The sequence below is a fragment of the Amblyraja radiata genome, chromosome 15 (genome assembly GCF_010909765.2).
Source record: "Amblyraja radiata isolate CabotCenter1 chromosome 15, sAmbRad1.1.pri, whole genome shotgun sequence".
Classification (NCBI taxonomy): domain Eukaryota; kingdom Metazoa; phylum Chordata; class Chondrichthyes; order Rajiformes; family Rajidae; genus Amblyraja; species Amblyraja radiata.
The window spans coordinates 34,116,714-34,137,876 of NC_045970.1; the positions used below are offsets into that span (position 1 = coordinate 34,116,714).

Sequence of the window (21,163 nt, forward strand, 5' to 3'; positions counted from 1 at the left end):
CCGCTATGCTGTCCTGGGAGGCAATAGACGCTGAATACAGCCCTGAATAAGGTACTGCAGAGGGGCTGAATGTCTGCCCAGTAGAGCCAGACCCCCTCTGGAGTATTGCCTCCATCAGCCGCTCCATTTTCGTCCAGTGCTCTCGGGCACCTGGCTCTTGCGGTTTGTCCTGGACCAACTGCCGCTCCAACGCGGTACAGAGCTTTCGAGCACTGCCCGCTCGCGGTCGCTGGTCCCGCAGCTCAAACGCGTTCCAGTGATCTCGGTCACTGGTCGCTTGCTGCTCCTCCAATTCCTTCAGCCCCACAGGCCCCTGAGCGTGGGTGGCGTGGGGCTGTTCGAAATCCGAGTCGTCCGAAAGAACGGCTCGGTCGGTTTTGCGTTTAGCCTTTCCACCCGCCGGTGGTGAGGCTAACTTCAGCACAGGTGCTCCCGACAATGGAGACAGCCCTGCTGTCTGCCGCCGCTGGCTGCCCGATCCTGCACGGCTCTCCCCCGCCAGCTTTTTTGCAGCTTTGGTCCGTCTTCTGTCCATCCTAGAGGTAAGAAAAACGTAGATCTCTTACCTGTCTTCGCTGGTTTTATACATCAGCCCTTTAGGAGGAACGTCCTTCCTCCATCGAAATGACTCGTGCAATGCGTGTAGCGTAATGACACGCATGCGTCCTAGCGGGGCTTCTTCACGTAGTCACTCACGTGACTCCGAAGTAAAATACAAATGGAAAACACAAACTGGATGATTTTTTTTTAACGTTCCTGACAAAAATTGTGTATTTGGGTGTTTTATTTTCCAATCTGATTGGAGTTGAGTTGACAGTAAAATTACCTGTGGCACTGACGGGTGACAGATTTAACCTGGGCCAGGGCGTGTGCCTCAGTAAATCTGAAGCTTGGCTGCAAAATAAACAGCTAGCTAATGACAGGAAATAAAAGGCCAGATCTTTGCATCATTTTTACGATGGTCCAAACATCTTTACATGCAAACTTCTTTAAAAAGAGTGAAAGGATAGAGGCTTCTTCCCCTGAAATTTGCCACCGTATTTTATATGATGCGGTGACCCTTGAAGACATAGTTACCTGTGGGGTTAATGGATGTGTGGCATTTTCTGTATTGGTTTTGTCTCCCTAAAGGATTCCCAATTAAACCGTTGTATTGATCAAATCAACAATGTACTTAAATGTCTTCAGCGTTTATTTATTTCACTTTCCTCTGCTGGTGTCTGCATTTGTCTTTGCTCAAGTCATCGTGCCTATCTCTGAAATGCAAGGTTATGGCTGCCGACCTATTCAGAATCTTAAAGAAAGCAAAGGCTTGCACTTGCATCGTGACTTCTGTGGTGTGGACTACAAGGTATGTAGCACAGCAACCAACCCTAACCTGAAAACAACCCCCTAACTCCCCCGCCCCCCCCCCCACCTCCAAAATCAGTCTGAGTACCAACCCGAAACATCACATCCATGTTCTCCAGAGGTGCTGCCTGATTCGCTGAGTTACTCCAGCATTTCGGGTCCTTTTTTAATAGAGAAGGACTGCACAGGAACTGCCCCTACCGCTCATCATATCTGTGCTAAATTGGTGCCAAAATAAACTAATCTCATCTGCCTGTACTTAATGCATAACCCTCCATTCCATGCATATCCATGTGCCACCATCACCCCTGCAGCTGGTTCCAGGCACCCAATACTCTCTGCCCCATACATCTCCTTTAAACTTTGCTCATCACACATATATCATCCAATCTACAGAGTATGTTCTCTGCTCTTTGACATTCCCATACTGACTGTCTACCCTACCTATGCCTCATAATTGCAAATAATATCCAGGAAAACTTCAGGAATTGGCTCAAAGTTGTACTCCTTTTCTTTCTTTTTTCTTTTTTCCCCATTCTTTTCCATTATGATTCAGAAGACCAAGCGACAGAGGGCTCCGAATGTAATGTAGCATCACAGTTCCGGAGGGAAAAGCGCAATCTCCTCACTGTGTAGGTTGGAAGATCAGGACTTCCACTCTAGCTCACGTGAGGAGTGTTCAGTAGTCTGATAACAGAGGGGAAGAGACTGTTCTTGAGTTTGGCCACTGCAGTTGAGTGCTTTTGTCCTTTGTAAATCAAATGTATTGGTTTGATGATACCATGAGTGTACAAGTTAAGTTTATTGACAAATGAGTCGACATTAAACTCTAACTTGTCTTATGACTGTTAAGAGGTACCACTTTTATTGTAATCCCTACATATCTTTTTATGAATAAGTTTATTTTTGAGATTTAAAAAAAAGTCAGTAGTGTACCATTGACAGGAAACGTGGTCAGGACAGGGTGTAATCAAATGAATTGGTCAATTGTGAACTTCATTGGATCATATGAGGTATAACACAGGGCTTGGCTCCTGGCAGAGCGGGATAGGCAGCCAGAAAGAAAGGGCACAAGTGTCGCACTATAATCTCTCAACTTTAAAAGAAGGCATTTCACTGTAAAGTAAGGAATTCTGGTTTGTTGTCACTTACATAGTCATAGAATCATAGAGTCATATAGCATGGAAGATAGTCACAAAATGGTGGAGTCACTCAGTGGGTCAAGCAGCATCTCAGGAGAAAAGGAATAGGTGACATTTTCTCCAGAGATACTGCCTGACCTGTTGAGTTACTCCAGCATTTTGTGTCTATCTTCAGTGTAAATCAGCATCTGCAGTTCCTTCCTATACGTATAGCAAGGAAACAGATTTGGTGCAACTCATCGACGATGCCCCATCCAACTAGTCCCATTTGCCCGCATTTGGCCAATATCTCTCCAAATCTTTCCTATACATATACTAGTACAAATGTATTTTACATGTTGTCATTGTACCTGCATCAAGTATTTTTTCTGGCACCTTGTTCCGTATACTCATGATCCTTTGTGGAAAACAAGGTGCTCCTCAGCTTCCTATTAAGTTTTCCCCTTCTCTTTTTAAACCTATGCCCCCAGTTCTTGATTCCCCATACGCTGGGGTAAAAAGAGGATCATCCTATCACTTCCCCTCATGATTTTATACAATAGACAATAGACAATAGGTGCAGGAGTAGGCCATTCGGCCCTTTGAGCCCGCACCGCCATTCAATGTGATCATAGCTGATCATCCCCAATCAGTACCCTGTTCCTGCCTGCTCCCCATATCCCCTGACTCCGCTATCTTTAAGAGCCTTACCTATCTTATACCTCTATAAGATCACTCCGAAGCCTCCTGCTTTTCAAGGAATAAAGTTCTAGTCTACCTGACATGTCCCCATAGCTCAGGCTCTCAAGTCCTGGCAACATGCTTGTAAATCCTCTCAGCATTCTTTCCAGCTTAACAGCATATTTCCTACAGTGGGGAGGACCAAAACTGAACACAATACTCCAAGTGCGGCCTCACCAACATCTTGTGCAACTAAAAATCCCCAGTTAGGAATTCCTTAGGGCTGACGTCCTTCTCATTACCAGCCCATTGTGAACCCATGGGAGGGTCCAGTAGAGTCATAGGGACATAGCTATACAGCACGGAAACAGGCCCTTCAGTGCCACTTTCCCCTGCAGAACAAGATGCCCCATGTACACTTGTCCCATCTGCCCGTGCTTGGCCCCATACACTCTAAACCTGCCCAAATGTCTTTTAAATGTTGTTAAAGTGCCTGCCTCAACTACCTCCTCTGGCAGCTCATTCTGTATACCCACCACATTGATTCTGTGCATGTCCTTACTATGATGTTTTCACAACTTTTACATCCACCTAATAAGATAATTGGGCCTTATTGTCCATTCCAATGTCATAGAACTCCTTCAGTGGTGCTGTAGATGAGAGCCTAGATTTTTGTGCTCATCTACCTCGAGTCATATTTATATCCACAGCCTTTTGACTCAGAGGCCAAGAGCCATAGCAAATGGTCAGATGATGGATCTCAAAATGGTCTTGTGTATTGGACCAGAGTGCAGGTTTTTTTGTGTGTGTAATATGCATATGTTCTTTGACACGATGACAGATGAAAAGCATTTACTACTTTGCAATGAGCACTGACAGATTATCCCTCTAAATGTCAGCAAATTGGAAGAGCATTCATCATCTCCGCGAGCAACAATTTCTCGTCAATTGGCAAAACCCTGATACATTTCAGGGGTTTTTTTTGCCGCTATGATTAAGAGGGCATTTGTTATATTTGTTTTTCCAACATCTCCCACAGCAGCATTGAATGCAGCAAAGCGTTCTTTACTATTGCTGGATCAATAAGCACATCGGTTCAATAGCGAGGACTCTGGGGGCATCTGCACAGTCTACGTCCCTGTGGGAGCTTGTTTGTTACAAGGTGGATTCCCAGGATTGTTGTTTCTGATAAGAAACAGGGTTGCAAAAGCTGCGTCTCTGTGAAGGCATCAGCCGGCTGCACAGCAATTTAACCCCTGCGGCTTTCATCCTGGATAGCTGCATTCAAATGCCACCAATAACCCTTTTTAGATAAGGAAGCTTGTTTATCAGCAATATACAGTAGACAATAGACAATAGGTACAGGAGTAGGCCAATTCAGCCCTTCGAGCCAGCACTGCCATTCACAGTGATCATGGCTGATCATCCACAATTAGTACCCCGTTCCTGCCTCTCCCCATATCCCCTGACACTGCTATCTTTAAGAGCTCTATCTAACTCTCTCTTGAAAGCATCCAGAGAAATGGCCACTGCCTTCTGAGGCAGGAATTTCCACAGATTCACAACTCTCTGTGTGAAAAAGTTTTTCCTCATCTCCATTCTAAATTGTCCTGCCCCTTATTCTTAAACTGTGGGCCCTGGTCCTGGACTTCCCCAACATCGGGGATTCCTGCCTCTATTGTGTCCAAACCCTTAATATTCTTATATTTCAATGATCCCCTCTTATCCTTCTAAATTCCAGAGTATACAAGTCCAGCTGCTCCATTCTATCACCATATGACAGTCCAGCCATCCCGGGAATTAACCTGATGAACCTACGCTGCACTTCCTCAATTGCAAGAATGTCCTTCCTCAAATTTGGAGACCAAAACTGTACACAAAACTCCAGATGTGGTCTCACTAGGGCCCTGTACAACTGCAGAAGGACCTCTATGCTCCTATACTCGACTCCTCTTGTTATAAAGGCCAACATGCCATTCGCTTTCTTCACTGTATGATGAACCTGCATGCTTACTTTCATAGACTGATGAACAAGGAACAAGGGGGGGATTAGCCAGAGGGAGAGGTTGGGCAGAGTTCAATTGGTTTATCTGGAACACCGGTGGTTGTAGGGAGGCATTGCACAGTGAAATCCTTTTTGTAGAAGAGTCGAGGTGAACTTACATCAGCCATGATCATCTTATAAGGTCATAAGTGACAGGAGCAGAATTAGGCCATTTGGCTCTCCAAGTCTACTTGGCCATTCAATCATGGATGCTCTATCTCTCCCTCCTAACCCCATTCTCCTGCCTTCTCCCCATAACCCCTGACGCATACTAATCAAGAATCTATCTATCTATAAAAATATCCATTGACTTGGTCTCCACAGCCTTCTGTGGCAAAGCATTCCACAGATTCACCACCCTCTGACTATAGAAATTCCTCCTCATCTCTGTCCAAAAGAAACGTGCTTTAATTCTGAGGCTATGACCTCTGGTCCTAGACTATACCACTAGTGGAAACATCCTCTCCACATCCACTCTAATCAAGCCTTTCACTATTCAGGCTTGAGCAACCTACTGTGTTCCTGTATTCTCCATCAGAGTCCCTGCCTACATCTGAAGAAAGGTGCCCTGGTGTAACAAGATTTCCATTGTGACTAAAATATGATATCCCCATTCAATAACAATGTTGTAAAGAGGAATCTTCCAATTCCTTAGGATACCCTTCCTCACCTTGCTCTGGAACAGCAGAAGAGGCGTCACAGTGGTGCAGCGGTAGAGTTGCTGCCTTACAGCACCAGAGACCGTGGTGCGATCCTGACTACGGGTGCTGTCTGTACGGAGTTTATACGTTCTCCGTGAACGCATGGTTTTCTCCGGGTGCTCTGGTTTCCTCCCACACTCCAAAGATGTACAGGTTTGTAGGTTAATTGGCTTTGGTAAATATCTCGAATTGTCCCTAGTGTGTAGGATAGTGCTAGTGTAGAGGGTGATCGCTAGTCGGCACGGACTCGATGAACCGAAGGGCCTGTTTCTGCGCTGTATCTCTGAAGTCTAAAGTCTAAAGCTTCTTTCATAAACAGCTTCTACCTGTGTCTGAAGAAGGGTCCCGACCTGAAACGTCACTTATCCATGTTCTCCTGAGATGCTGCTTTATTACTCGCTGAGTTACTCCAGTACTTTGTGTCAGCTTCTGAGGAATAGCTGCTTCCCCTCTTTCCCTTTTTATCAGGTTCTGAACTGTCCTTCCACAAGCCAGGTTACTACTCGATTCACCTCTACCCCATTGCTGCCGTTTCATTTTGCCTATGGAACTAGTGCACTACAATGCTGAGAGCTACAGTATATTCTGCACTCTGTATCTTTCCCTTTGCTCCAACTATTGTACTTGAGTTTGACTTGACGGTATTTATGCATGGTATTATCTGATGTGATTGGGTAGCATGCAAAACAAAGGTTTTCACTGTATCTCAGTGCATATGACAATAATAAACCTGAACCTTATAACAGCTACTCATGGTTTAGGAGGCTGCATGACAATTTATCAGAATGCCATGGCAACAGCTCAGTTTTGTTTCACCGGCTGAATTTGTTGCTGCTACCCAACAGTCAGCTGCATTCAATTAAAGAGACAGATCGTTACTGAGCCATGCCTGCACGTTGATGTTGAATCGCTGATCAATGGCATAAAGTGGGAGAAATGTAACAGGTCTCAAGAGAATTGCCATTATTTCTGCTCTCTTATTTATCATATTTACAGATGATGGTTCGCTGAAGTACACATTCACAGCCATGTGATCCTCTTCGGAATGCAGCATTACTTTGGTGGATCATAATGTTGAAGGAACTCTGCTTCTCTCGTCCAATTTTGTAACTGATTTCTCGTTCTTTACTTTCACCACAGTCTGTAGTGCGCAGCCGGAGTGCACATCAGGAATTTCTGCCCTACGTGATTCCCTAAACGATTAAACAACATGAAACCCCGACTGGGATTCAGACAAGCTAGGACCTTGCCTGGATCGGGCACCGCTCATAATAGCTAGACTGGACTTTGAAAATGGCGACTCTTGCATGCAGCATCTGTAGAATATTTATGTACAATTTGCTAATCGGGGATGTGCTTAGGTATTGCAATACTCTACTGGATTGTTAGTAAGAGAAGAATTTCACTGGCCATTTGCACTTCGCACATGTGACAATGAAAGCACCAAGTAACCATTGGACCATTGAACCTCAATCCCTAAACCTGAGAGTTAAAAGCAAATATTTACCTCTTCACAAAAAAATATCATCTCTCCAAAGGCCACTTTTACAACTGATTTCTTATTCTAGCTTTAGGTTTATCATTATCACATGTACCATGATAAAATAAAATGCTTTTGTTTGCATGCAATACCCAATCAAATCATACAATGCTATACATGAATACAATCAAGCCAAACACACGTGCATCAGGTTCCCTTTACTATTACCACAGTCTTTATCAATAAGTGGGAGGGCACGTCAGGAGGTTATGCTTCATGGGATTGCGTAAACAACAGGCCGCCGCGGCAAGCACCTCCCGGGAGGCCGTGGGGAAGCTGGACGGTGAAGCCTGCCTGGGCCAATGGAGCCTCGGCTACGGCGGTGGAACCTCGGCGGCGTTGGAGCCTCAGCGGCGCTGGAGCCTCTGCAGCGTTGGACTCTCAACAGCAGTCGGGCAACGGGTGGCGCCGGAGCTGGCACCGATGACCAAAGAGACCACAATGGTGCATTGTTGGCTGAGTTGTCTTTTGCTTTTTCTGACCATTTGCATTATGGTTTGGGAAGCATGAAGATTAACACAATCATTCTTCATTCAGTTACTTATGTCAAACATTCTGAGTTTAAAAGATTTAAAGTCAAAGAAAGATAAAGTCTTTCCTGGTCCTGTGAATAGTTGAATGGATTGCACCAATCTGCATATGCTCTGTTTCAAACACTATGAGTTTTGGACTGGTGGTGTAGGGTTGTTTCTCAAGAGTGGGGGGCCCGTGACTAGTGGTGTGTCTCAGAGATTGGTGCTGGACCTATTGCTGTTTGTGGTTTATATCAACGAGTTGGATGAGAATGTACAAGATATGAATAGTGAGTTTTGCAGATGACACCAAAGTAGGTCGTATTGTGGTCAATGAGGATGGTGGTTACAGCAGGCTGGTGGTTACAGATTAGTTGGACAAGTGGCTAGAGGAATGGTTAATGGTGTTACATTTTGGAAAGTCAAAACAGGGCTGGGGTGATGGGTGAAGGGGACCATCTACAAGTTGGGATAGAATGTAGAATATAGAACATAGTACAATACAGCACCAAAACAGGCACTTCAATAGTTCAATGGCTATTTATTATCACATGTACAGACATGTACTGTGAAATTATTTTTTTGCATACAGTTAAGTAAAATATCGCTATAGCTAATCACAATCCCTGATAGTACAAAGCGTATTGAAATAGTCCACTGAGACCGCTTGCAAGAGCGCCAGGCTTTGACGCCATTTTAAAAATCCAGTTCGTTCTGCACCCTCGGTCTTCCAGTGCGGTGCCGGATCCAGGTGAGCCCCAGGTTGCGGCAAGGCCTCCAGCCGTCGTGTCCATCTGAATCGTCCAGCGAGCCATCGTCCATCTTCTCACCCTAATGGCAGGACCAACTCTTGTCTGCCTGCACTTAATCCATAATGCTCCATCAATTTCCCTCCTGGGATCAATAAGGTTCTATTGTATTGTATCGTATCTTATCCATTTCCTGCATATAGCAGCAACAAAGTTTTTGCCTGACCTCCTGTTGATGATAGAAGTTGGTCAGAAATTGCACAGAATAAATAACTCTGGAGATGAGCATGGGTGTGGGGTTAGCAGTACATAAACTGAGGCGAGATCTTGGTCAAGCAATGCTTCAGGCAACAGCTGCACTTCAGAGGCTACGAAAGGCTTGGATGGTTGGCGCCTTGAACGTGGGAAGCATGGACATTTCTGTAAGCCTTGAAGATCCTGGAGGGTTAAATCAATTCTTTGATGCAACCATGTGAACTCAAAAAGCTTCCCAAATCAAGACATTTGATATGATTTCTGATGTTGTATTGTAAATAATACAGTTAATAACAATTTGTGCCATTATTTTGCTTTGTTCCCCAAGTTTAGTATAGATTAGTTTCATTTTGAGATACAACATGGAAACATGCCCTTCGGCCCACCAAGTCCAGGCCAACCATTGATCACCCGTTCCCACTAGTTCTAAGTTTCTCACTTACTCATCCACTCCCTATACATTGGGGACAATTTACAGAGGCCATTTAATCTAAAAAACCCCCTTGACTTTGGGATGTGGGAGGTAACAGGAGGGGAGAACCCATGCGGTCACATGGAGCACGTACAAACTCCACACAGTCAGCACCCGTAGTCAGGATCAAAGCCAAGTCTCTGTTGCTGTTAGGCAGTAACTCTACCATTGTGCCACTGTGCTGCCCTGTACTATGGGTACTATGCAGTTTATTTGGTTCTAATCTGTTCCATTTATCCCCCTGTGCATGCGGGGAACTTTCCACTCACAACATAGCAAGCCCACACCAAAACAGCATTAGAAAATGTGTTTCTAAATGTTATTATCGAGATCAAGTTTATGTCTTGGGTATTTGGTGTGATTATGTTTTTATGCTGTGCTGTATTTCACTGATAGTTTCTGGGTGTTAAATTGTATTTTACTTCGGAGTCACGTGAGTGACTACGTGAAGAACCCCGCCACGGTGCATGCGTATCATATCGCTACACGCATTGCAACAAGTCACAGTAGGGGGAATGACGTTCCACTAGCGGCAAAATTTGAAAGCCAGGAACAGCAGGTAAGAAGACTCTGCGTTCCTTCCACTTACCTTTTAGGTGGAGACATGGACCGGATCCATGAAGGCTGCGGGAAAGCTGGCTGGCGAGAACCGCGGAGTAGCGGGCAGCCGGCAGCAGCAGCCAAAGGCACGCTAATCTCCCGTAATGGGAACAGCTGTGCCCGACTCGCTCCCGCACCAGGCCCCGGCCAGGCGGGAGAGGGAAGCAAAAATTAATGTTCCCCGCGCTGGGTTTTTCACAGGGGGGGAAGCTGGACAAAATAGTGTACACAAGTGCTGATAGGAAGCTGGCTGGGGAGGACCGCGAAGTTGCAGGAGCCAGCAGCAGCTGAAGGCACAAGCCCCGTAAGGGATCAGCTGTGCCGACTTTTGGTCCCGCGCCGGCCAGAACACCACGGCCAGGCGGGAGACTATTTAAAGAGGGCCGTTGACTTTTGGACAAGTCAATAACGGCAGCAGACGGGGTGGAACGACGTTCACCCGTAGCGACAATTTCAACCTGGACCTGCAAGGTAAGAGCTGCGGTCTTTTTGTGTTTTACCATGCTGATTTCAGATGGATAAACCAACGGGCTGCGACAAAGCTGGTGGGCTAGATGGGATCAGCTGTGCCCGATGTCGTCTCCGCACCGGCCATATCCACTCCACGGAAGGGCAGTAAGAACAAAGCTGGAGAGGGAGGACCGCGGAGCAGCAGGCAGCCACCAGCAGCCAGCGGCACTCAGATCACCGATAGTGGGATCAGCTGTGCCCGATGTCGCCTCCGCACCGGCCAGATCCACGCGGCTGGGCGGAAAGGCTAGACACAAAACAAACAAGGTCGTGGACTCAGAGGAGTCCGACTTTGAACAACCGCGGGCGGCCAGCGCCCGAGAGCGCTGGAGCCGGATGGAGTGTTGTATGGAGCTTTGCTCCAACGTGACAGACTCCGGGAGATGGAGTCGGGTCACTGTGGGCCCTATGATAAACCCACAGCAGTACCTCTTGAAGGGCTGCACAGTGCTTCTACCTCATCAGAGGGGAGCACTGCGGGTCAGTTCTGGGCTGACCTGGAAGAGGGTCCGCAGAAGGAAAGACAAGTGTGCAGGGGGTGCAAGAACAAGAGAACCTACTGGAACCCACTACGGCCAAAGACAGCACCCCCACGCACCCACCAGCAGAACTAGTGAAAGCTCGAAGGTCCGGTACCCAAAACATGAGTCTTTTTAGGCCATGGCCCAGGCCAGCCTTCTTGGAAGATGCGGGGACTTCCAACACCAACCAAACCGAAAATCCAGACCCCAGCGGGACTACAGCAGCAAAGAACCTACAAAAAGTAAACCTACCACTGGTAACTATGGAGGTAGGTGGGTCTGGTTCCCTACAATATACAGGGATCACGGAGGGTGGAGATTACACTCTTTCTGAATGCATGGAGCATGATATCAACCGATACTTACATCTTAAGCAGTATCCAGGGATATACAATAGAGTTTATACACAAGTACAGCCCTCCAGTTCAACATATGCTGAACCGAATGTTCGTGCCTTCTGATAAAGGAATATCAAAAGCGCAAGCTGAACTGAAGCGGCTTTACATAAAAGGTGTAATTGAGAAAACTCAACATGAACCATTAGAATTCATGTCCAATATATTTATCAAAAACAAAAAAGATGATGGTTATCGCATCATCATAGATCTGACAAAATAGATACCTTTGTTACTCCTTAACAATTAATTTCCAAAGGTTACTTCAATGGCCAGCATCGATTTAAAAGATGCTTACTATTCAGTGCCTATACGAGGTGACCACAGATGTTACTTAAAATTCAACTGGATGGGACAACTCTGACAGTATAAAGCACTGCCAAATGGGTTATCATCAGCCCCAGGCTGTTCACAAACATTTTGAAAACAACCCTAGCGTTTCTACGGAAACGTACTCACATGGTCATGGCATATTTAGATGACATACTCATTGTGGGCAAAACTTTGGAATTGGCCAAACAAACTGTAACAGCCACAAAAAAGTTATTGGAAAACTGGGATTCATTTTCCATCCAGTCAAATCTAAACTAACGCCTTCCACTACTATGGACTATCTGGGGTTTCACAATTGACTCAGTTCACATGTCGGTGACTCTGCCTAAGGGAAAGGCTAGAGATTTAATAGAGGCTTGCAATAACCTCACTGACATCAGCAAACCATCCATCAGATTGGTAGCAAAGTAATTGGCATAATGATGGCTGCCTTTCCAGCCACACAATTTGGACCTCTACATTACCAAAACTTACAGAGATCAAAATACAAGCACTCTAAATTATGCAGGTCACTTTGACAGATCTATGAAACTACTAATCAAGCTAAAATGGAACTAAAATGTTGGATAGATAACATCTGGCTTTGTTCCAATCCAATCATTGTCAGTAACCCTTCCATGGTACTACAAACTGATGCCAGTGCACTTGGGTGGGGAGCCACCATTACCATCACCAGCTGTGGAGGTAGATGGACTGCCCAGGAGGCATCATTATTACTCACACTGGGCATAAACTACCTGGAAATGTTGGGGCATTACATGGCCTAAAGTCATATTGTACTGGGTCATATCACCAGCATGTTAGACACAGATAGACAATACCACCGTGGTAGCATACATTAACCACAGGGTGGAAACAAATCGACATCATGTGACAATCTGGCTATACAATTTGGCAATGGTGTATCCAGAGAGATATTTGGATATCAGCCACTTACCTACCAGGAAGACTAAATTCAGTGGCAGACACCAGGTCACGCAAACTTAATGAAAACACCAAATGGATGTTGAATAAAATAGTATTTGCTGATATCACAGCAAAATATGGAACACCAGATATCGATTTATTCGCATCTAGACTTAACCACCAGTTATCAAATTATGTTTCATGGGAACCAGACCCTGGGGCAGCGGCGACAGATGCATTTTCGCTGCATTGGAGGGGGGGGGGGGGGGGGGGGGAATTTTTTATTCTGCATTCCCACCTTTTCCTGCCTCATCAGTCGGGTATTAAGGAAATACAACAAGACTCTGCATCTGGTATTGGTAGTACCCGATTGGCCTACACAACCATGGTTCCCAGTGGTATCAAACATGGTATTAGAACCATGTATCACCATCCCTCATAGACCAGATTTATTGCTACAGTCTATATCAGGGAGTGGGTGATGCTCTGCCATAAAAACAACATCACCTACAGAGACATGAACATCCCGTCTGTTCTGGAATATCTGGCAGGCCTCCTCTATGATGAGGGGCTCAGTTACAGTGCCATCAACTGCGCCAGAAGTGCCCTATCGACTTACCTATGGCAGGGGACAGAGCATTACACTGTTGGGACTCACCCACTGGTACAAAACTTATGAGGGGAATTTTTAATACTATCCCCAAGAACCAGATACTCCCAATTATGGGATGTAAGAATTATCCTGAAGATGCTCAGGAATTGGTCTCCAGCAACAGTTCTGTTCCTACACAGACTGACATTAAAACAGTCATGCTAATGGTATTGGTCATGGCACAGAGGATACAGTCACTGCAAAAACTAGACTGGACAACATGACTTCCTCAACAGAAAATATTATGTTTCATATTTATGAGTTAGTAAGCAGAACAGAAAGGGATCAGCAGGCCTCAATATACAATTAGGTCATACCCAACAGATGACCGTCTGTGTATAGTAAGACATCTGTCGTTATTCATGGAGAAAACGAAAATCCTAAGAGGCAATGAAAAGGCACATTTTGGTCAGCCACTAGCAACCACACCAAGAGTGACGGTCCAGACCATCTCAAGATGGCTGAAACAGGTGCTAACACAAGCTGGGGTGGATACTAATGTTTTAAAATCTCTTTCCACCAGGGCTGCAGCCACATCGGCAGCGATACAGTTGGATGTACCAATGGACCAAATCATCAAGGCAGCAGGATGGTCTAGGGAGAACATTCCAATTATTTTATAATAAACCAGTAATGAAACCTGGAACGTTTGCAGAAACAATTTTAAGTTCTGTAAATTAATTTAAACCCATAAAAAGGGGTTATAAATTTGTGTTAACAAATTTTATGATTTCAATGTCGAATTCATGTCCAAATTATGTTAACACAATTCCTCCTACAGTCAAGGCAGACGTGATGCATGGACTCGTTTCCATGGCATGAAATCACAGAGCTTTAAAATCTTCACGTAGTCACTCACGTGACTCCGAAGTAAAATAGTAAGATTAAACGAGAACTTACCAGTTTGAAGTTTGATCTGTATTTTATGAGGAGTTACGATGAGGGATTACGTGCCCTCCGCTCCCACCCTTGATCATATACTTAACTGGTATCTCTTCTCTAATCTTACTATGTTTAGTCATTACAGTTATCTGTGATTTCACACCGCTGCTTTGAAGAATGACACGCATGCGCCGTGGCGGGGTTCTTCACGTAATCCCTCATCGTAAACTCCTCATAAAATACAGATCAAACTTCAAACTGGTAAGTTCTCGTTTAATCTTACTATTAACTTCCTGTGAAGTCACAGGCTCTGGCATTCAAAGCTGCTGGAAAGAGCAACTAGAGAGCAACAACATAACCCAAACATCTTTCTTTACAGATGAATACCTCCCCAAGTTCATGTTTACTCTTTCTTGACAGCCAAGATGTCGACGAGTGCTAAATTACTATCTAACTACACGCAATAAAAAGCTTTTCACTGTACCTCGGCACACGTGACAATAAACTAAATTAACTAAAGTGATACTAGTTTAGACCAATTGTTTTCATTCTATTTGGCCTAGTGGACATCAATGGATCGTTGAGCTTCATATCAAAAAGTGCAGAAACAGGCCCTTCAACTCGTTAAGGCTGTGTCATTCACTAAGCACCCATTTGCACTGATCCCATTTCATTCTTTCAAGGGTGGCAGGGTGGCACAGCAGTAAAGTTTCTGCCTCACAGCTTCAGTCCCAAGTTCGATCCTGGCTAAGGGTGCTGTCTATGCGGAGTTTATACATTCTCCCTGTGACCACGGGGGTTTTCTCTGGGTGCTCCGGTTTCCTCCCACTCCAAAGACACAGGTATGTAGGTTAATTGGCTTCGGTGAAAACTGTAAATTGTTCCTGGTGTGTATGGTAGTGCTAGTGTACGGGGTGATCGCTGATCGGCACAGAGTCAGCTGGCCGATGGGCCTATATCCACGCTGTGGCCTTGCTGTGGCAGTGTGAAGTGTAGATGGAGTCAATGGAAGTTTATTTAATAGTTTGTTTAATGGTCTGAGCTACGTCCACGACCCTCTGTAATTTCTTGCTTGGTCCATTGTGTCTGGTCTGCCTCACAGTAAGATCAGGACGGATCTCATCATTGGCTTCCACTTTAGTATCTGACCCCTGTAGCTCTTAATGTGCCCATTGTCCTGGCGCTGGGATGGAGTTGGGAGTTGATGGAGCGCAAGGATGTCTGTGCAATAAGCTATCTGGACTGTTAAAGCTGCTCAGACAACCATTCAATATGTCTCTTACTCATCTGGACCAAACTCTTCTTCTGTGCTAGTTCCCCATAGCCCAGAATACCCTGATTTAAAAAAAATGATCCGAGTTATTCCAGCATTTTGTGTCTATCTTCTGTGTAAACCAGCATCTGCAGTTCCTTCCTACACATTTCGTCCTTCCACTTGAAATACCTCCAGTGAAATCTAGCCTTCACAACAGAACAACACTGTTGGGGAGCTGGTAGATCTGTTGGCCTCATCGCACCAGAGACCCAGGGTTGATCCTGACCTCTGGTGCCGTCCGTGTAGAGTTTACACGTTCTCCATGTGACTGTGTGGGTTTCCTCTGGGCACTACAGTTTCCTCCCACATCCCAAAAATGTGCAGGTTTAAAGGTTAATCGGCCTCTGCAGAAATTGCTGGTCTTTCCTTAATTGGCCTCTGCAAATTGCCCCTAGTGTGCAGGGAGTGGATGAGAAAGTGGGATGATATGGAACTAGCGTGAACGGGTGGTTGACATGGACTCGGTAGGCTGAAGAACCTGTTTTCATGCTGTATCTTTAAATAAACCCTAAACCTTCTGGGGAAGAGATTTCCAGAAATTCACCACCCACTGTGAGAACAAATCCCTATTTTAAATGACATTCCTGTTACCCTGCAGATGACATCTGGGTCAGAGATACTAACAGCATCAATTTAGCCGCATCTGTCACCCAGCATGAGGAGACCTTTGTCTGCGCAAATGAAAAATGTTACAGATTTTAGCCCCTTTAACAGAAACCTGCCTGCCTGCATCTTTGTCAATGTCTGCCTTCGAGCCATTGAAGAAATTCAATAGAGAAACGTTAACATTAGGTAGACACCCCGAGACGCTAATAGACTAAATATTAAATACCAATTTTTGCTGCTGGCCTGAGGCAGTGGTAGCACTGAGCAATTGGCCTCCTGAAAAGTAATAAAATATATGAAAAGCAGAATGTGATTACATGGTAAAGGGCACGACTGAGTGACATGATGACAACAGTGAATGGTTAGCTTTGGCACAAGGCAGATGAAATTAAACCCTGCCCATCACTTGATATCCATGGCTGTTTTCGCACGTGAGTTTTCTTATTTTCTCTACACTGGTGTCAATAACCTGAATGTAATTTGCTGCATGAATTCTTCACGCGCTTGTGTTCTCACCTACCAGCATAATCAGGGACGAATCACACCCTGGTTATTAGTTTATAAGTTCATAAGTTATAGGAGCAGAATTAGGCCATTCGGCCCATCAAGTCTACTCCGCCATTCAATCATGGCTGATATATGCCCTTTACAACCCCATTCTCTTGTCTTCTCCTCTTAACCCCTGACACCTCTCTTCTCCCCTCTCCCGTCAGGCAAGGGGTACAGAAGTGGAAAAACACACACCTCCAGATTCAGGGACAGTTCCCAGCTGTTATCAGGCAACTGAACCATGCCATCACGAACTAGAGAGTGTTCCTGATCTCCCATTTACAGTACCTCATTGGCGACCCTCGGACTATCTTTAATCGGACTTTATCTTGCACTAAACATTATTCCCTTTATCATGTATCTGTACACTGTCGACGGCTTGATTGTAATCATGTCACTTTTATTTCACTGCACATCTTGTATGTGTATGTGACAAATAAACTTGACTTGACTTTACTTGATGTTTTTGCACTGACTGGATAACCGCAACAAAAAGCTTTTCAATGTACTTCGGTACACGTGACAATTAACTAAACCAAACATTCTGTGCTTCCCTTCCTTCTTGTCTCAAATATCCCATTATGTGGTGTGTTGAGGGAAATGCAATTATGGTCAGAAACAATAAAATCATGAAGGGAATAGATAGGGTGAATGTGAGTGAGGAGAGGAACAAAGCCTACTCTCACACGCAAAGACCAGGAAGAAGTTAAGAGAACTGAAGTTCAAGTTCAAGTGAGTTTATTGTCATGTGTCCCTGTATAGGACAATGAAATTCTTGCTTTGCTTAAGCACACAGAAAAATAGTAGGCATTTACTACAAAACAGATAAATGTGTCCATATACCATGATATAAATATATACACACATGAATAAATAAACTGGTAAAGTGCAAATAACAGAAAGTGGTTATTAATAATCAGAGTTTTGTCCGAGCCAGGTTTAATAGCCTGATGGCTGTGGGGAAGTAGCTATTCCTGAACCTGGTTGTTGCAGTCTTCAGGCTCCTGTACCTTCTACCTGAAGGCAGCAGGGAGATGAGTGTGTGGCCAGGATGGTGTGGGTCTTTGATGATACTGCCAGCCTTTTTGAGGCAGTGACTGCGATAAATCCCCTCGATGGAAGGAAGGTCAGAGCCGATGATGGACTGGGCAGTGTTTATTACTTTTTGTAGTCTTTTCCTCTCCAGGGCGCTCAAATTGCCGAACCAAGCCACGATGCAACCGGTCAGTATGCTCTCGACTGTGCACCTGTAGAAGTTAGAGAGAGTCTTCCTTGACAATCCGACTCTCCGTAATCTTCTCAGGAAGTAGAGGCGCTGATGAGCTTCTGAAGTGGTGTATGTTATAAATCCAGGCATCCGATCACAACCAAGTCAAGTCAAGTTTTATTCATCACGTGCACATAAAGTGCAAGTGAAATGAATTTGCCAGCAGCGGTACAATAAAAAAAACACAAAATACACAATAAAAATGCACATAAACATCCACCACAGCATTCATCACTGTGGTGGAAGGCACAAAAATTGGCTAGTCCTCCTCCATTTTCCCCCGTGGTCGGGACCACAACCCTGCGCAGTCACCGCTGCGGGCGTCCAGATGTTCAGACAAGGTAAGTCCAGATAAGTCCTGAATCGGTGCTTCCCCACCGGAGACCGCGGCTTCAAGTTGGTGTAGGCCGCAGGCCGGCGGTCGAAGATTTAAAGTCCCCACCGTGCCGCAGCCTGAAGCACCGCAGACCGCAGGGCCGGCGGTCGGAGTTCCTCTCCAGGGATCCCCGGCGAGGGATCATCCTCAGGATGGTAAGTCCACGCCGCGCCCGCGGTAGTAGTTGGCCGCGGGCCGGCAGTAGGAGCTCTTTTCCTCTCAGGTCCCCAACGAGGGATCCCAGGCCCAGGACGCCATTCCCTTTGTCGCCACCCACAGCTTTTCCTTTCAACTAAACTTATTACTTTAGGCACAAGGAAAACAGTTACTGGTTTACAAACAAAATGCAGGAGCAACTCAACGGGTAAGGCAGCATCTCTGGAGAACATGGATAAGTGACGTTTTGAGTCAGGACCCTTCCCCAGACTGATTGTAGTCGGGCGGAGAAAGCTAGAAGGGAGGTGGGGATGGGACAAAGCCTGACAAATGATAGGTAATAGTCTGAAGAAGGGTCTCGACCCAAAACATCATCCATTCCCTCTCTCCAGAGATGCTGCCTGTCCCGCTGAGTTACTCCAGCATTTTGTGTCTACCTTCAATTTAAACCAGCATCTAGAATTATTTCTTACACAGGTGATAGATGGATACAGGCGAGAGAGGTTTATTTGCTAGATGGGAGGCCAGAGATGAAAATAAGTCACTTTCAAGTCCCGATGATGGCTCCTTGACTTGTTTCTCCCCCCCACTTATGCTGCTGGACCTGCCGAGTATTTCTTGCAATCACGGTTTTGATTTGTATTTCCAGCATCCATAGTTTTTTGCTTAGGTTGCATTCATAATCATAATCTTAATTATAATAATCATAATAATACTTTATTAGCCAGGTGTGTTTTGCAACATACGAGGAATTTGATTTGCCATACAGTCATACCAATAAAAAGCAAGAGAGCACACAAAATACATTTTAACATAAACATCCACCACAGTGACTCCTCCACATTCCTCACTGTGATGGAAAGGCGAAAAAAAAGTTCAATCTCTTCCCTTTTTTGAGGTCAGGGGAGGTCTTTGACGGGACGATCCTACTCCTGTAGCCGGTGTCAGGCCTCCTCGTCGGGGCGATCAAGCTCCTGCATCGGGAGTCACAATTTTTCTGCTTTCACCATCAATAAGCCGCAATATCAGACAAAGACTAATAAACCAATCCATTAAGCAATTTCAGTTCCCTGACATTTCAACAGGTGGTAAGATCTCTGGAATCAAGGCAAGATAAATGTTTCAAACTCTATACCTCACAACTCCAAAGTTATAAAAGAAGACACAATGTGCTGGAGTAACTTAACGGGTCAGGCAGCATCTCAGTTGAACATAGATAGGTGACATTTACGGTTTAGACCCTTCTTCAGGCTGATTGTTGCAGGAGGTGAAAGCTAGAGAGAGGTGGGGACAGGCCAAAGTCTGGCAAGTGATCGGTGGATATAGGTAGGTGAGGGGGTGGGTTCCAGGTCAGAACATGGTAGAAGAACAGGACAGCGGCAGGATTCACAGAGAGGGAGCACTAAAGTGAGTGCTTGCATTAAATAGCACAAAGGCAAATTTGCTGCAGATAAGTGAGCTAAAAATAACATTCGGGCAATTATCTCAATCCCAGGCTTGTAACCTTTCTGCCTGAATATCTCTAGATTTAATGTGTCATTATCAAATAAACATAAATCCACCCTGGTAACAATACTGTCTTTAGAAAGTTCTAACCCCAAATAATGGCTGCCCTTTTCTCTTCACAGATGCTGCCTGACCCTTTGAGTTCCTTCTGCAGTTTGTCTTTTGATCAACATACAGCACTGTCGCTTAGTATAGAGAAAATAAAGACAAAGTACTGTGAATACTGGAAATAATTAATATTGAATAAACCAAGGTTGGGCAAACTCATGCAGTGATCCAAGAGAAAATGTACAGTAAAGAATATTGTGGGGTGAGTTACAAAACAGGGTACTGGGTAATACTTCTGGGGAACTGCAGATGCTGGTTTATGCCAAAGATAGACACAAAATGCTGGAGTAACCTAACGGGTCAGACAGTGTCTCTGGAAAAAATGGATAGGTGACGTTTCGGGTCGGGAGCTTGAAGAAGGGTTTCGACCCGAAACCTCACCTATCCAAAGATGCCGCCTGACCCACCCTCATGTACAATACAATACAATATTTATTTCATATCATTTGAACCTCAGCGAGGCTCAAACGAAACACTCACAGGAAGACAGTATTGTTGGAGTTCCTGCCTACCACAGAAATATAAACCCAAAGATCAACAAATTCAAGCAAAAATTTATTGACCTGACCAAAACTTTCAATACTGTGGTCTGAATTTGGCAAGACATCAGGAAATTTGACTGCTGAGCTTTTGTTGGTTCTGACACTGTCCTGCATTGCAAGCTGTGCACTGACTGTTTCATGCCCTGTGTCAAAGCAGACTTGGTTTTAATCTGTTCTTGTCAAGGGGTGTCACTGTAGATCACCATGTAGTGAATGGGATACAAGCTTACACAGCGTGAGTAGATAACTGAGGGAAGTACAGTATATAAAACTACGAGAGGCAGAGATAGTCTTTTTTTTCCAGGGTGGAAATGTCAAATACTCAAGCACATGGGTTTAAGGTGAGAGGAGGGAAGTGTAAAGGAGTTTTACGAGGCAAATAATTTACACAGAGAGTGGTAGGTGCCTGGAATGTGTTGCTAGGAGAAGTGGTAGAAGCAGATAGCATAACAATATTGAAAATGCATTTAGACATTCACATGAAAACACAGGGAATGGGGTATATAGACCATGT

At 44.9% G+C, this 21,163-nt stretch overlaps 1 long non-coding RNA gene across 1 annotated transcript; it reads right to left on the reverse strand.

The window, feature by feature from the left end:
• Positions 1-6,366: 6,366 nt before the first annotated feature.
• Positions 6,367-11,604, reverse strand: LOC116981622. Its single transcript, XR_004414260.1, has 3 exons — positions 11,595-11,604; positions 7,179-7,182; positions 6,367-6,422 (listed from the first exon to the last, which is right to left on the reverse strand). It is a non-coding gene; the product is annotated as an uncharacterized LOC116981622 (long non-coding RNA).
• Between the last annotated feature and the right edge of the window lie 9,559 nt (positions 11,605-21,163).